Source organism: Humulus lupulus, chromosome 9 (assembly GCF_963169125.1).
Source record: "Humulus lupulus chromosome 9, drHumLupu1.1, whole genome shotgun sequence".
Taxonomy (NCBI): Eukaryota; Viridiplantae; Streptophyta; class Magnoliopsida; order Rosales; family Cannabaceae; genus Humulus; species Humulus lupulus.
Genome location: NC_084801.1, coordinates 16,320,289 through 16,335,915, shown reverse-complemented (window position 1 = coordinate 16,335,915; position 15,627 = coordinate 16,320,289).

Genomic DNA, 15,627 nt, shown 5'->3' with positions numbered 1-15,627 from the left:
TATCTACCCAACACGCCGACAACAAAAGCAATATCAGGGCATGTGCATACTTGAGCATACATCAAGCTACCAACCAATGACGCATAAGGAATGACTTTCATTTCATCTCTCTCTTTATCATTTTGTGGACATTGGGCCTTTGAAAACTTATCACCCTTCACTATCGGTGCCTTCCCAGGAGAACATGCATGCATATTGAATCTTTTCAAGATCCGATCAATGTAAGTCTTCTGAGACAAACGAAGAATACCATTAGCCCTATCCCGAAGAATCTGAATCCCAAGTACATAGGAAGCCTCACCAAGATCATTCATATCAAAATGGCTAAACAAAAGTTGTTTTGTCTCAGTCAACAGATCAGAATTATTAGATGCAAGCAGGATGTCGTCAACATACAATACTAGAAAAATAAAGCTGCTCCCACTGACCTTCATGTATATACATTGATCTACTACATTCTCCTTGAAGCCATTTGCAGTGACAATCATATCGAACTTGAGATACCACTGCCTTGATGCTTGTTTAAGCCCATAGATAGACTTTTTGAGCTTGCAAACCATGTGTTCTTTGCCAGACTTCTCAAAACCAATAGGTTGAGTCATGTAAACATCTTCAAATAAATCTCCATTCAAGAAGGAAGTCCTCACATCCATTTGATTGAGTTCTAGATCAAAATGAGCAACTATAGCCATAATAATTCGCAACGAATCTTTGGTGGAAACAGGTGAAAAGGTTTCTTTGAAATCAATACCTTCTCTCTGGCTATAGCCTTTAGCCACAAGCCTAGCCTTATACCTTTCCACTTGCCCATTCGAGTCACGTTTGATCTTATACACCCATTTGCATCCGATGGGTCTGCAACCTTTGGGTAATTCAACCAACTCCCAAACTTCATTTTGTGACATAGAATTCAACTCATCTTTCATTGCATCTATCCACAATACAGATTGAGGACTATTCATAGCTTCTTGATAGGTAACTGGCTCAAAAGTGTCTCCTTCATCAAACTCATATTCCTGTAAATAGACAAGGTAGTCATTAGGAATAGCAGACCTGCGGGTTCTTTGTGATCTTCTCACCATAGCTTCATCATCCCCAATATCAAGATTTTCACCTTGGTCTTGATTTTGAGGTTCATCATGAGTTTCTACCGGAATCTGTTCAATCACAGGGTCATCAATAGGAGCGGAAGCGACAGGTACAGGGACAAAAATGCGTTCTTCCCTGAAAACAATTTCTCTTGACCCTTGACTTGAATCAAATTCATCCTCAAAATAGACAGACCTATCTGATTCTATAACCCTGGTGGTGTGAGATGGGCAATAAAATCTGGAACCCTTTGATCCAATGGTGTAGCCCACAAAATAGCCACTAATGGTCTTCAGATCAAGTTTCTTAGACTGTGGATTATAGGACCTCACTTCTGCTTTGCAACCCCAAATATGAAAATGACGCAAGCTTGGTTTCTTACTTGACCATAGCTCATAAGGCGTCTTTGGGACAGACTTGCTGGGCACTTGATTCAAGATATAAGCTGCAGTCTTTAATGCCCCACCCCATAAAAACTCTGGCAAACAAGAATGAATCAACATACATCGCACCATGTCAAGAAGAGTACGATTTCTCCTTTCAACAATTCCATTCTGTTGGGGTGTTCCTGGCATTGTATATCTTGCATCAATGCCACATTCCTGTAAGTACCTAGCAAAAGGTCCGGGGTTCCTTCCACTTTCATCATAACGTCCATAATACTCTCCACCTCTATCAGAATTAACTGCCTTGATCTTCTTCCCCTTTTGAAGCTCAACTTTCGTCTTGAAAATCTTAAACGCATCTAAAGATTCAGATTTTTCACGAATGAGCTCAACATGGCCATACCGGGAAAAGTCATCAATGAAGGTGATAAAGTATTTATAACCACCCATAGCAGGCGGAACGAAAAGCCCACAAATATCAGTATGGATCAATTCCAACAATCGTGGGCACCTATCTATTTTATTTTTTCTAACCTTGGCCGTTAACTTTCCTTTAATACAATTAACACAGGCAGTAAAATCTGAAAAATCTAGATCCTGAAGAACCCCATCTTTCGCCAACCTTTGCATTCTATCTTTAGAGATATGACCTTAACGTTTGTGCCACAACATAGAAGATTTCAAATCTAATCTTGCACGTTTAGAGCCTACAACAACATTAAGACAAGAAGTAGAAGAAACAGAAGCAACATCATGCAAATCAAGTTTATATAAATTTCCACATAAAGTTCCATTTCCAACCAAAAGAGAGTCACGATACAAAGTGAGTTTTCCAGTTCCAAAAAGAAAACTATATCCGAGCCTATCCAAAATAGATACAGAAATCAAATTCCTCCTAAAAGAGGATATGTAAGCAACATCCTGTAACTCCAAAAAATGTCCTGTATTCAACTGCAATCTAACTGTCCCCAAAAATTCGATTTGGACTTTTGTATCATCTCACATGTACACATTCTGCTCCAGACTACTCAGTCTTCTTCGACTTGTCACTGCCTGCAAGGAATTCGTAACATGAATTGTGGCTCCAGTGTCTAACCACCAATGATTTGAGGGCACATCAATAATATTGGATTCTAAACAAACCATCACAAGGCAATTATCTTTCTTCTCTAGGTGAGCTTTGAGCTTTCTACAATCAGCTTTCTTGTGCCCAAAATTCTGGCAAAAGTTGCACTTCCCTTTGAAAAACTCATTCTTATGACCATTAGAGGATAAGCTGGACTCTCCATTCCCTTTAGGACTAAGTGCCTTTTTCTTGGGAGGTCTTTGGTTACCAGAGTTATTGGAAGTGAACTTTCTCTTGTGAGGATTGTTTGGGTTCATCACCATGGAGATACTTCTTGCCCTACCTTTTCTCATGTCCTCCTCTTCCTTGGCAAGAATAGCAGACATCTCCCCAACAGTCCATTGCTCCTTCTGAGCATTGTAGCTTGATCTGATTGAATCAAACTGAGATGGAATGTTCTCCATCACCAACCACACCATGTAATCCTCACCAAGGTCCATATCCATGGCCTTAAGTTTATGATAGTGGCCCATGAGCTTGTCAATGTGAGCCCTAATGTCACCTGAACCATCGTAAACAGTGTGATGCAACATGTTCAAGTGTTCATTCTTCTCATTCTTTGAGAATTTCTTATACTTTTCCTTAATGGCAGCAAGAAAATCCTTTGCATTTTCAGACTTAGGAATACTATCACGAATGGATTCATCCATGTGATATCTCATAAGCATCAAGCAATAACGATTGGAGTGTTCCCAGTCCTCGTAAGATTTCTTATCCTTCTCAGTAGCATCATTAGCAGGCTTAGATGGTGCATCAATTCTCAAGGCCAAGTCCATTTTCATGAAGGTCAAGTTCATCGTGATATTTTCAATCCACTGCTTGTGGTTGGTTGCATTCAACGTCAAGACGGCAGGAGATCTAGGAATGCTTACAGCTGAATGAGAAACAAGAGCAATAACTATTAAATACATGTTATGATAAACCATGTCATTTGTGCTATTTTCTCATCAATATATGATCGCAAAATACAAATGATCATTATGTATGCTAGAGTTCTTAGACAAACACACAAAATAGAACTCATACACAGGTAAGAACAATCTATTAAACATTATAATCAAATACATTAATTTACTATCGAAAGGATAGATAAATTGTGATTCATAATGTTTAATAAATTTTATTCACCATATTAAGCATCCTTACTAAGCAATTATTATCGATAGGATAATTAATTACTTATATAGATCTTAATGTAATTTTGGAGGAAAAAACACAAAATTCAAATAAATAATTATTTAAATGTTCCTCTTTACTGAACAATGTACTTCCTTATTCTTACGACAGGAAAGCAAATAAACAATAATTGTTGACAATATATAATAAGATTTATGCCACAAAAGATTAAATATAAAAACAATTATGAAGCCAAATCTATGAATTAATCTTGTGCATAAACCTATACAAATAGTAGGATATGAGAATAGGAGTGAAATGGATAAAATTTGGCCAAAAAACACCCCTCACGCGCCCCAAAAAACTTATGTTTTTTTTTACCCCAAAAACGACAGAACAAGTATGCTGAAAAACGACGTGTCATTTTTTAATACCTATAAAACGACATGCCATTTTTTGCCTGATAGAGGCAAAACGACGTGTCGTTTTTGTTGTCCCTGTCCTTGAAAATCAGATCTACGGGTCTAGTTTCGACCCGGTTTCGATCCGGCTGGTTCTTGGCCATTATAGGCCGATTTCAAGCGCCTTTTGTGGGAGTTTTCATCCATTCATCGTCACCCATCACCCCATCTCTTCCTATTACTCATTTATTCTCAACAAAAGATGAAAAACCCCATAAATTTGAAATGGGTTTCTCCATTGTTAAGCTTTAAAAAAAAGCTTGATATTTTCATAAATAAAATGCCAAAAACAAGTTGAAAACTGATATTCATTATCAAATCAAATTACCCAAAGTAACATAGCATTATTTCGAAATTAATACACCAAAAAATTAGATTTTGAGAAAAATGAGTTTATGTCTTAAATCAATCCCTAAAATCAAATAACCTGTCTCTGTTAATATTTCTAACATATGAGCATTATAACATTATCAATTCTGAAATTAATAACAATAAACCATGCTCATGTAATCTGCAAGATCAAACTTTATTTAGGGTATTGAATTGAATATATAGAGATAAAACATACCTGACATTGAGTCTCCAATGCTCATCTTTGAATCTCTCACGATCTACACAAAGATGATTAGAAAATAACAATACAAGAGAGAACTTATGGAGAGCAACCCTTACCAAAACCACATGCGTATCAACACCCAACAACATATATGTTCTATATATATATATGTCTCGTATGCCTTACCCTAAGGGGTATATTGGGCCTATTGGGCTTGTATTATTAGATATGGTGGACTATGGTTTAATGAGCCAACCTATAGTCTTTAGGGTGCTACCATGTGCCTCAATTGCAATTAGATTAATATTAACCATCTCATTATGGTCTTTAACTATTCGTAGGCACTCTAGAAAATAATTGTGATAATGGAATTATGTTTGTAATTATATTAGTCTATATAAAATTCTAACATAATTCGGAAGAATTTTTAACGGCCAAAAAAAACAAGGGACATGTTTAATATATATGTCATAACTCGGGAGTAAAAAAAAATCCTAAATAGCCTTTTTGAAGCTAAGATTATATTTCCAACATTTTTTTAATCTATGCATTCCCTCCCTGATCACGAGGCCTAATAAGTGAACATTTATTATCTATATTATATGAGGCAGTTAAAAATAATAATTTTTTTTTTGGATTTTATATGCACACTGAATCTTCATATATGTATGATACAATCTTTTAGATGTTTACATTTTTGTTTGCAGAAAAAATACTAACAAAGCAAAAATTAATAAACAAACTTTAATGAAAATTTTGTTTCACCACACATTTTTCACGTTGGACTTGTAAGAGGTGGGACATGGGGTTCCCATTCTTTAATTTTGTACGTAAAAAATACTATTATGTTAAAATGATATAACCAATAAAAATCAATGGTTGTGAAATTTCTAATAAACCCAAATAAAAATAAAATCCCTAATAAACTAGTGATCAACTTGATGAGCAAGTACTTGTAATTGCGCGCGAAGACTCGTCCAAATATTGTATGGTTTGATTGGATTTGGATTTGGTTATCATGATTTGACGATCTTTCTAATCATTGAGACAAAATCTCCAAAAAAAAACTATAATTACACATATGGCACTTAAAATAACTAATTTTTTTTTTTGAGGATATTTTTGTGAGAGATTAAGCAGCATCATGTTAAAAATAAAATAAATAAATAAATAAAAATAACAAATTTAATTAAAGCATAATTTTTTTTCTCAATAAACATTTTTTTTAAAAAGCCAGTAGCTATTTTATTATTATTCTAGGTATGATCAACGAGCTAATAAGTTTATTCAAGGTTTGTCGTCCCCTAACTTTAGGTGCAAGGAAACAAGTTGGAAAAAAGAAACGAGTAACATAATTTGTTAAAGCAGTCAAAGTTAAACTACTTTATTTTTATTATTTTTATTTTCCTTGCTGGGTAGCTAGTCAATCATTAAATTGACTATTATTTACCGGAGAAAAGGTTGGTGTGAGTGTTTGTGTGTGTTGTGTATATAATTAATTATATTCCATTTTATTATTATTATTCTATTTGTTCATATTAATTATTGGTTTTGTAGTTGGTGGGAGAATGATGTTGTATATATGTATACCGTACGTCTAAGCGTTCACATTCTTATTTATTTCGTATGTAGCTTTCTTTTTCCCTTTATAAATATCTTTTCATTTTTAATTTTTTGTGTCTGCTAAAGCTATGCAATGCATTACATCATTATGTTTGACAAATTAGAAGATTGAAAATTTGACATATTTTGATTTAGTGAGAAAATATCAATAATTACACGTGACAACATCTTGCTCTCTTTTTCTTATTATATTCCAAACATATTCTTTCAAGATTTGAAATGATAATAATGATATTCTAGTCTCAAATTTATACATGAATGCGCGTGGCAACTCGTCTAAAATATGGATAAATTGGAACCTAAACACTCATATAAATTAGATGTATATATTCATCAAAAATAGTAAAACTAATGAACAATATTAACAAATATTGTCATCATCAAATTAACACTCTTATTAATAATGACGTAGTACATATATATATAAATATATTTACAATTTTACATCATACTATTTTATACCTTTGCGTGACAGTTTGAGCCACAAATGGCAGTAAATTATAATTGTGGGGAAGCAAAGTACTCAAATTAATAAATTGCAATTGGTAACCCCTAATTAAGTTTTGGAGAAGTTATTAGTAGGTATATGTCTTCTAAATCTCAACAAGAATTGTAGGACCGTTCTATAAAATATATATATATATATATTTTCGTCAAAAAAGAAGATAAGATATATATATATATATATTTATATATGTCAATAGTTTCAACGATATAACGTATAGAGAAAAGAGTAGTAGTTTCACGTGGATAGTTTTGAGAGACTAGTATAGCTTATTGGAGAGGGTCAATTTTACTTACCAAATCGTAAATATTTTCCCACCTTCCATGACCAATATATAATAAAATAAATACATAATAAAAAGAGCTTTCCAAGTATAAAACAACTGATCGATTAGTACGTTGTCGTGGCCATTTTGTATAGTCATGTGGCCTTGTCTATCATTTTTATAACTATAATAAGACGCAAATGGTCAGGCACCGTTGATTTCTCCGCGTCACACCTAAATTGATCAAAGGCTGGGTCAGCAAGTTACAAACATATATATATATATATATATATATACGTATATGCATATTTATTGTAATATGGAAAGAAAGAAAAAAAACATAATTTTCAAGGGCGGCTCCTTGAACTTTATTATTATTTATAGTATGAACACTGTATCACTCTAAGCTATGAAATTATTTGTTGAAACAGTGAATTTTTTTATTAAATTTTCTCATCATGATATTAAATAATAATACTCTAGCTTATGTGGTAGTATGATATACATGTAGAACTACGTGTTGACACTTGTGACAATAATAAAAATAATAATATCAAAATTGTTGATTAGTTTCTTTTCGGATATCTCAGTCTTGGGGGGAGTAAGAGAGTACTGTTATTTACAGCTTTTATTTTCTTTTCAAGTCTGTGTTTCTTTTGTCTGGTAAGTTGGTAGCAGTAGTGAAAAGTGCATATTTAGTTGCCTTATTCTTATGCATGAAAGAGGAAATATATATAACAATTGTAGTACGCGTTTTGCTAAAAGTGTATATAAATATGACAATTTTTCTATGGTGATTCACTTTAAGTTCTATTGGTAGGACTCTTAGTGTTTCTCGATCCGTGAATGGTATTTGGCGCGATTCTTTTTTATGATCGTGTATATTGTAGCTATTTAGAGCATCTTGCAAATTTTCAGAAAATTTTGAATAATTTACAGTACCGAAAACTAGATTCAAACATATTGTTTTCCACGCACGTAAAAAAATTAGTCATGAGTGCAACAACATGTTTGAACCTAGTTTTTGGTACTGTAAACTATTCGGAATTTTCTGAAAATTTGCAGAATGTTCTAAATAGCTACAATATACACGGTCATACAAAAATTGCACCGAAAACTATTCACAGGTTGTGAACATTGAGAATCCTACCGGTAAGGCTTAAAGTGAAGTCCTTATTGGAGAAGGCTTAAAATGAAGCTCTTAGTGGAGAATTCGCTTGTAAATATATATATTTATGTAAATATTAACAAAGTGAATATTTTATTAGAGATGTATTATTATATATTTTAAATGGGGAAAATATATAATTTCTTTTTTAATAAATTTGAGTTTATTAGATTGGACTGGCAATTAATTCGTGTGAAGTAGTGTCAACCATTTGTAATTGCCGTATTCGTGTTACTCACTTTTGACTCGTTTAATGAAAATTGTCGTTCCAGTCGGGATGACAAAAAATAATTCATCAACATAATGATTAGTTTGAATTGGTTGAAATTTACAAAATAGTTCTAACAACTAAGCTAAATTAAGTTATGCAGTTTTAAGTGAAAATGATTAAATAAAATTTTGTAAAAATATTTATTTCATATATTTTATTAAATTTTGTAATTAATTGTGTCATTGGATTCAGGTCGTGACCTATAATACCACTGTCGAAAAGGTACACATGCCTACAAATTAAAATTTATGCCACGGTAAAAAAAAAACAAACTTAAGGATATCTTAATGTAATAATTTTTTTATGTAAATATTTTATATTAAATGATAACTTTTAATAATGTGGTCCATGGTTTTGTTAAGCATAACCTTAGGTTACACAATGAATTTTCTTGAATAGATGAAATTCTTCCATCTATCGGTAATGTCTTTGCTATTATGGTGATTTTTATCACATTTTTTATTGAAAAGACAAAAAAATTATTATAAATTTTCTGTTCTCCTACCCTCATTTATATGCTTTAATTTTCTTGCAAATTATTTAAGCATGTAGGTTTATTTTGTAGATTATATAAGAACTTAATGACAACTATTATGGCTGGACTTTTTTTGTTTTCCTTCTATAATTGTAGTCTTTTAAATTTTTACACCTATATAATATTTAGAAGTACGTGTTGTAAGGAGGATAACTTAGACAAACTTATTTCTATATAACTTTTTTTTCTAAATTTTTGAGTAACATATCTTACACGCAAAATTAATAGTTTTTGCAACAAAAATCATTGAAAACTATACAAAATAATATATATATATATATATATAGTGCTAATTTTTTTGTGATTCCAACCATACAAAGTTTATTTGGCCATAAATCAATATAAATTGTATTGACAAAAAAGAAAAATACCATTATATTGTCAACATGAGAATATATTATTTTCACATGGAATAAGAGTATTCATACTTGACTTGACTAAGGACTAATAATCCTTCCCCACATATATATAATACTTTATAAGACAAACAATTATTATCAGGTTGAAATAAATTTACCGTGTGATACAAATATTCATATAGGAATGTATAGTTCAAAATGTTTCCGGCCAAATCCTCCACCAACTAATAATAACTTTTTTCTTTATTAATTTCAAACTCATTTATTTAGCCTAATTGTGGAGTAGAATCGAATGCTTGCATTATTGCACCCACACATCAAGGCAGGGTATATACACATTAATTGTGCCTCTCTTTATTCGGTATTCATATTTATTGGAACTCATGTTCGAATAAAATTGTTATATAGGTTATTTATGGTGTTGAAGATCATTTTTTAACTAAAATATATGAGTTTGGATACTAAATTTCACCAATAACGATATATTATTTAATAAGATGGTATATGACATTTCTTAGCATTACTTATTTATAAAACTTTAATTTTTTGTAAATTGTAATAACTTAGAGCACCTCCAATAATGAAGTGTCAAATTGATGATGCAGTGCTAAAAATAGCATATTTGAAGAAAAAAAATTGCTCTAATAGTGTGCCAAATTTGACACACAATATAACATGATGCATATTTGAATGAGCATCAATGAATTGCTTTTTTATTTATTTTTATGTTATTTTTATTATTTTTAGTGTTAACATTAAATGTAAATATAGTATTTTTACTTCTTTTTATTTTTTTAATAGGATAATAATAAAATAAGAAAGAAAATTATTTTTTTCTTCATATTTTAAATAAATATTAAATGAGCATTAATGGATAATTCACTTTTGCATCAACTTTTATAATTGTGCATTGAAACACAAGTGTAAAAGTTATGTTAAATATGTTATTTATTGACTTTTTGTGTCAAATATAGCTCAATATGAACAAATCTAGGATTTACCCTATAACTTTTGCTATTAGTATAAATTCTACAAATAACTATTAATTATTAATTATTAAGGGATATAACGGTTTTTTTATAAGATTTATTATATAGCTTTATTTATACATATGTTAATGAATGACCCCTTATTATAGGTACTTTGGCCATACAATTCTAAATTCATTACTAAAGAGATGAATTATACTTTCATTATATTTATTAAAAAAATTAATATTTGCTAAATATTTATTTATAGTTAACTAAATATAAAGAAAAAAAAATAACATAAGCTAAAATATAATAACATTTTGCAGGATAAAAAAGAACAAGGGATGATTTTTTTTTCTTCATTAATTCCTTAATGAAAAATTGTGCATATATATGTCTAGACAGCGAAAGTGAGATTGCTTTGTTTTCTCCCTCTCTCTCCACTCAAAACTTGCAAATTGTTTTGTTTTCTTTGTTGCAATTTCTATTATTTCATTTTGGTGTTTCTTTTGGATATTACAATATGCATAATTTTATGTATACTTTATGAAAAAAATTCAAGACAATAATGATAATTATGATGAAAAAAAACCATCCCTCTTGTTCCTTTTTACCATGTAAAATATTATTATATTTTAACTCATGTTATTTTTCTTATATATTTTTACTTATGAATAAATATAAAATTAGGAGTTATTAGTTATATTTAATTTATATATTAGAAGTATTAATCTATTTAATAAGAGTAATTGACTAAAATGACCCACTTTTATAGTGCAATTTGCACTTTAGCCCACTTTACATAGTTTTTAGGTAAATGACTTCTTTTATTAATGAAATTTTGCTATTACCCATTTTGCCCTGAAAGTAAAATAATACTAAAATAAAACAAAAACCATAAAATTATCATGTTCTTCCTCACTCCTCTCACCCACCCACCCACACACATACACAACCACCCATGCCCATCCTGCCATTGTATCCACCATCTCGCCGCTGGCGACCACTGCCCATCACCGGCCGCCACCCATGTCTTTCTACAAATACGGCCACCACTCACATTTTCAAATATTTAAAATGTTAGTATATATAGGTTTTTATTAAAAATGAGATTTGATGTTGTTTTTGTAGATTAAAAATGTAAAATTACTGTTTTAGTATATTGAAAGTATTAGTAAGGAATTATGTTTATTTCTAGATTTTTATGGAGCTTAAAGATTGAAAATCTGAAAGAAAGAAAAAATGATGTTGGTTTCAGCCATTTTTGGGATAGAGAAACCCATAATTTTTCGACAGCCTGTCTAATTTTTCGACAAGGTGTGATATTTCAAACCAGCAGTCTAAATTTAAAGCAAGTCTTTGTATATTTTTCGACCACTCGTCTAAATTTTAGACATGTCAAATTTTCAGACAACATATCATATATTTCGACCAATTGTTGAATGTTTAGACGGGCTGTTGAATTTTTAGATGAGTTGTCGAATTTTCAGACACATTGTCGAATTTATAGATTTTCATGATTTTCGTGATTTTTATTTTTTTCAATATAATTTTTTAGTTAAAGTATTACCAATAATCTATATTTTGTTGTTTGTCGTATTTTTTTTTCCAGATGCCATCAAAGAATATTGTAAGAATATGTGATGGATTGTGGAAAAAGAATGAAGACTCATGGAAATGGATTTCAAATGGCTCATTATCAAGATCAAGTATTAAACTGTTTCTAGACTTCTATTGATGTTTAAAAAAAAAACTCTAACAAAGCTAAATAAATATGTATATTGTCATTAGTGGGTCCTAATTAACATGTTTCAAATAAAACTTTGTTAACCAACAATCACTTGATGATTAAGGTTTGAGTGTTAGATATCCTAGTCAACCTACTAAGATGATTGAGTATCATAATCAACCTTAATAATAAGATGGCTAATTAGATCGTAATGAAGACTTTATAGTTGCTAAATTGATCTAATTGTATCTTTTATAGTATTAGATCAAACTTCTATTTTTAAATTGATCTTCATTTGGTATTTCAACTATTTGTCTGAATGTTTCGACTACCTATTTACATATTTCAACAACTTGTCTAAAAGTGTGAAAATGTATATATAAAAAAAAGCTCACATAATGTTATATAAATATGCATATAGTCATTATTGGATCCTGATTAACATGTTTCAAATAAAATTTTGCTAACCAACCATCACTTGATGATATAGGATTGAGTAGTGGATATCCTATATATAGTTAAACTACTAAGATGCTTGAGTGTCAGAATCAACCTTAATAATAAGATGACCAATTAGATTGTAATGAACACTTTCTAGTTGTTAAATTGATCTAATTGTATCTTTTACAGTATCAGATCAACTATATGTTGTTAAATTGATATTCGCTTGGTATTTCGACTACTTGTATGAATGTTTCAACTACATGTAGTCTACATATTTCGACAGCCTGTCTAAAGTATGAAAATGTTTAAGAAAGGCTCAAATAATGCTATATAAAGGTTCATACAGTCATTATTTTATCCTAATTAACATTTTAAAATAAATTTATCAACAACCAATGTGTATGTCTCGACACCCGGTCTGTGAATTTGACCACTTGTCTAAATTTTCGACCATCTGTCTATATATTTCGACAGGCAGTATAAAATTTGTACAACACGTCTGAATCAAGTATAACCAATCTGAATTTTTTTCTTATAAAATCATATCTAAAGCATAAAATTTAAAATTACACTAAATTATTATCATAATATTACACATCCATTCAAGTCCGAAATAAATAAATAATGTAAGTTAATTCTATATTGAAGAGGTTGCGATCGATATCTATAACTTCATATATATGTTCAACTAACTTCTCAAAAGCTAGGTTAGTTACCAAACTTGATCTTGATCACGAGCCATTTGAAATCAATTTTCATGAGTCTTCATTCTTCTTCTACAATCTATCACATAATATTACAATGTTTTTTTATGACACTTGAAAAAAATTACTACAAACAAACAAATTTAAATTATTGGTATTACTTATTAAAAACTTATATATAAAAAATGAAAAATCATGAAAATCTAGAAATTCAACAACCTATCTGAAAATTCGACAGCTCGTCTAAAAATTTGACAAGTGGTCGAAATGTATGGCATGTTGTCTGAAAATTCGACATGTCTAAAATTTAGACAGGTGGTAGAAAACATACGACGACTTGTCTCAAATTTAGACAACTGGCTTGAAATATTAGACTCCTTGTAAAAAAATTAGTAAGGTTGTCAAAAAAATTATAGGTTTCTCTATTCCCAAAAATGGCTGAAACCATCATTATTTTTTTTCTTCAGATTTTTAAGCTTTAAGCTCCATAAAACTCCATAAATAAACCTAATTCCTTACTAATACTTTCAATCTACTAAAGCAATCATTTTACACTTTTAATCTACAAAAACAACATAAAATCTCATTTATAATAAAAACCTATATAATCTAACCTTTTAAATATTTGACAACGTGGGTAGTGGTTGTATTTGTAGAGAGATGTGGGTGGCGGTTGGTGATGGGCAGTGGTCGCCGGCGGCGGCGGTGGCGACGAGATGGGGGTGGGTGGTTGTGGATGGGTGTAGGTGGGTGGGTGAGAGGAGTGAGGAAGATGATGATAAATTTATGGTTTTTGTTATATTTTATTATTATCTTATTTTAAATGTAAAATAGGTAATAATAAAGTTTCATTAATAAAAAAAGCCATTTACCTTAAAACTATGTAAAGTAGGCCAAAGTGAAATTTGCACTATAAAAATAGATCATTTTGCCAAGGGACCATTTAATAATGAGTTAAGAATTGTATGACTAAACTATCCATAATAAGAGTTCATCCTTTAGATAGTTATTAAAAAAAGTTAAACAACAAATTTTATAAAAAGACTATTATATCTCTTATTAGTAACTAACAAATTATATATGTTGTTAAAATTTAGGGGTAAACATAAACTTATTTTTCAATGTAGGGGTTAATATAATACTAAGTCAAAAGTGAGATGGTAAATTCATGCTAGCAAAAGTCAGGAGTAAAACCACTAATTGTTCTATAAATTATTTTTATGGGGAGTTTTCGATTAGTTAATGAAATGAACAAACTTATCCATATTCTAAGATGTCACTACAAAGAAAAAGTTATTATTTAGTAACAATTTTTTAGTCACTACTCACTACATAATTTTTTTGTGACCAAAGGTCACTTTTAGTCACAACTAAAAAATATTTGTGACTAAACCATAACATCTAGTAATAAGTTGTAACCAATATAGTTTTAGTCATAACTTATTATGTATAGTGATAAAATTTATTGTGACTAAAAGCACATCTAGTCACAATAAATTGTAACTTTTGTGGCTAATACTTTTAGCTATACGCTTTTTAGTGATGACATAAGTATATTGATATTTTTTTAGTAGCAATTTTTTCATTTTTAGTTACAAATTTTGTTATGACTAAAAAAGTATTATTTTTTTGTGGTATTTATAATATATAGTGATAGAGTTCTCAAATTGATTGTTATGGAATAGAAATAATTAAGGGACCAGAAAATTATGAAAATCTCATAAGAAACTTATGGGATTTGATTAACTAAAAGTATGTATAATAACCTAATAGCTATATTAATTATAGAGAAATTTACATTAAATACCATTTTTTACTCCTTTATTACTTTTATACTATTGGACGGCTTTATTTTCTTTTATACGGTTTACACTTTATTTTTATACAACATTTTAACATTTGTCTATTTAATACACAATTTAGCTTCCCACAACCATTTCTTTCCTATTTTCTATCTTTTTTTTCGTCCCTCACCTTTGCTTGTTTCAACTCATAGTCATCTATCTTAATATATTTTATATAATATTCATATGCATGTGGTAATTTGGGTAACCAATTTATCCAAATTGCATGTGGTAGTGATATAATGACCAAGCTAAGTATCTTGTACGTGACAAGTGGCAAATCATATGCATGTGGCAATTTAAGTATCGAGAATAAATTCAATCCATAGCTGCAAATTAAGTCATACACCCATAATATAATATAAGAAGTCAAAAATATGAAATGCTTATCTATAAAAATAATGAAAGCTTAAAATTAATTATTCTTGTAATTTTGTAAATGTAAACACAATAGCAATTATGAAATTTTAACTAC